Consider the following 3,183-nt stretch of genomic DNA (forward strand, 5'->3'; position numbering starts at 1 on the left):
AAAGGGGTGAAATGATTAACCAGGAGGCTAAAGCAATGTGCCGCGGTGAAGTCTGAAAGAGGGAAAGGTTGACCAGAAAGCATTAAACAAAAGCGGCAACATTTTTAAAAAAGTGGCAAATGATTAACCAGAATCCCAAAAGAATGCTCAGAGACTGAGTCCCAAAGGGGAAATGGTTAACCAGAAGCTGGGGGAAATGGTTAACCAAAAGTTGCAAAAATGATTAAAAGGGGTGAAATGATTAACCAGGAGGCTAAAGCAATGTGCCGCGGTGAAGTCTGAAAGAGGGAAAGGTTGACCAGAAAGCATTAAACAAAAGCGGCAACATTTTTTAAAAAGTGGCAAATGATTAACCAGAATCCCAAAAGAATGCTCAGAGACTAAGTCCCAAAGGGGAAATGGTTAACCAGAAGCTGGGGGAAATGGTTAACCAAAAGTTGCAAAAATGATTAAAAGGGGTGAAATGATTAACCAGGAGGCTAAAGCAATGTGCCGCGGTGAAGTCTGAAAGAGGGAAAGGTTGACCAGAAAGCATTAAACAAAAGCGGCAACATTTTTTAAAAATTGGCAAATGATTAACCAGAATTCCAAAAGAATGCTCAGAGACTAAGTCCCAAAGGGGAAATGGTTAACCAGAAGCTGGGGGAAATGGTTAACCAAAAGTTGCAAAAATGATTAAAAGGGGTGAAATGATTAACCAGGAGGCTGAAGCAATGTGCCGCGGGGAAGTCTGAAAGAGGCAAAGGTTGACCAGAAAGCATTAAACAAAAGTGGCAACATTTTTTAAAAATTGGCAAATGATTAACCAGAATCCCAAAAGAATGCTCAGAGACTAAGTCCCAAAGGGGAAATGGTTAACCAGAAGCTGGGGGAAATGGTTAACCAAAAGTTGCAAAAATGATTAAAAGGGGTGAAATGATTAACCAGGAGGCTAAAGCAATGTGCCGCGGTGAAGTCTGAAAGAGGGAAAGGTTGACCAGAAAGCATTAAACAAAAGCGGCAACATTTTTAAAAAATTGGCAAATGATTAACCAGAATCCCAAAAGAATGCTCAGAGACTAAGTCCCAAAGGGGAAATGGTTAACCAGAAGCTGGGGGAAATGGTTAACCAAAAGTTGCAAAAATGATTAAAAGGGGTGAAATGATTAACCAGGAGGCTGGAGCAATGTGCCGCGGTGAAGTCTGAAAGAGGGAAAGGTTGACCAGAAAGCATTAAACAAAAGTGGCAACATTTTTTAAAAATTGGCAAATGATTAACCAGAATCCCAAAAGAATGCTCAGAGACTAAGTCCCAAAGGGGAAATGGTTAACCAGAAGCTGGGGGAAATGGTTAACCAAAAGTTGCAAAAATGATTAAAAGGGGTGAAATGATTAACCAGGAGGCTAAAGCAATGTGCCGCGGTGAAGTCTGAAAGAGGGAAAGGTTGACCAGAAAGCATTAAACAAAAGCGGCAACATTTTAAAAAAATTGGCAAATGATTAACCAGAATCCCAAAAGAATGCTCAGAGACTAAGTCCCAAAGGGGAAATGGTTAACCAGAAGCTGGGGGAAATGGTTAACCAAAAGTTGCAAAAATGATTAAAAGGGGTGAAATGATTAACCAGGAGGCTGAAGCAATGTGCCGCGGTGAAGTCTGAAAGAGGGAAAGGTTGACCAGAAAGCATTAAACAAAAGCGGCAACATTTTTTAAAAAGTGGCAAATGATTAACCAGAATCCCAAAAGAATGCTCAGAGACTAAGTCCCAAAGGGGAAATGGTTAACCAGAAGCTGGGGGAAATGGTTAACCAAAAGTTGCAAAAATGATTAAAAGGGGTGAAATGATTAACCAGGAGGCTGAAGCAATGTGCCGCGGTGAAGTCCTAAAGGGGAAAAGGTTGACCACAAAGCAGGGAAAGCATTAAACAAAAGCGGCAACATTTTTAAAAAAGTGGCAAATGATTAACCAGAATCCCAAAAGAATGCTCAGAGACTAAGTCCCAAAGGGGAAATGGTTAACCAGAAGCTGGGGGAAATGGTTAACCAAAAGTTGCAAAAATGATTAAAAGGGGTGAAATGATTAACCAGGAGGCTAAAGCAATGTGCCGCGGTGAAGTCTGAAAGAGGGAAAGGTTGACCAGAAAGCATTAAACAAAAGTGGCAACATTTTTTTAAAATTGGCAAATGATTAACCAGAATCCCAAAAGAATGCTCAGAGACTAAGTCCCAAAGGGGAAATGGTTAACCAGAAGCTGGGGGAAATGGTTAACCAAAAGTTGCAAAAATGATTAAAAGGGGTGAAATGATCAACCAGAAGTCGAAAACAATGTGCGGCGATGAAGTCCTAAGGGGGAAAAGTTACCCAGAAGGCAGGGAAATGATCAAACGAAAGCAGCCAAAAAATTATTAAAAGAGGGGAACTGATGAACCAAAAGATGAGAAACGGCCCGCAGAGACTAAGTCCAAAACGGGAACTGGTGAACCGGAAATGATTAACCAAAAACGAAGTCCGAAGAGGGAACTGGTAAACCAGAACTGAGTAACCCGATTTTTAAAATTAATTATAAATGGGGAAACGATTGAGCAAAAGGCGGAAATTAAGTCACAGGGACCAGGTCCGAAAGGGCAAGAGGTTACCCCGTAGGGGGCATTCGTCAACTCAATCTGAAAACTTTGGAGGCAAATCTGACCAAAATGCGGAAATCGGACCACACCGCGAGGGGCGCCATTCGACGGGGCAGGGTTAGACGCGTCGAACGGTACCTGAAGGTCCCGGCTGCGACACGTGAGTCCGGAGATATGGCCAGTCAAAGTCTGATGGGAGGTACCGAAGCCGAAAAATCGAAACGCGTTTGCGGCGATTCGGTGTCAGAGAGTCGGTCACGAATTCAAATTCGTCCCGCTGATTCGCCAATTGCCAGCCGGTTCCGGGGGGATTGGCGGGGTACCTGCAGGATAGTAAGAGGTGGCATGTCGAGACTTAGCCTGTTTACCAGACTTGTGTCTAGCGCCTCCAGGTCTGCAGAGACCGACGCGGGCTGCCGCCCAACCGACTTTTAAGCCTTTTGGGAGTGGGAATTTTTCCCATTTTTCCCCATTTTTCGGGTTTTTTGGTCGGGCTTGAAAACGGCGGCCCCGAGGCCTCCCGGGGCTGGCGGGCTTCGGCTCCCTTGCGAGAGGGTCCGAATTCCACCCGTTTAAGCCC

Source organism: Heptranchias perlo, unplaced genomic scaffold, assembly GCF_035084215.1.
Source record: "Heptranchias perlo isolate sHepPer1 unplaced genomic scaffold, sHepPer1.hap1 HAP1_SCAFFOLD_714, whole genome shotgun sequence".
NCBI classification, from domain to species: domain Eukaryota; kingdom Metazoa; phylum Chordata; class Chondrichthyes; order Hexanchiformes; family Hexanchidae; genus Heptranchias; species Heptranchias perlo.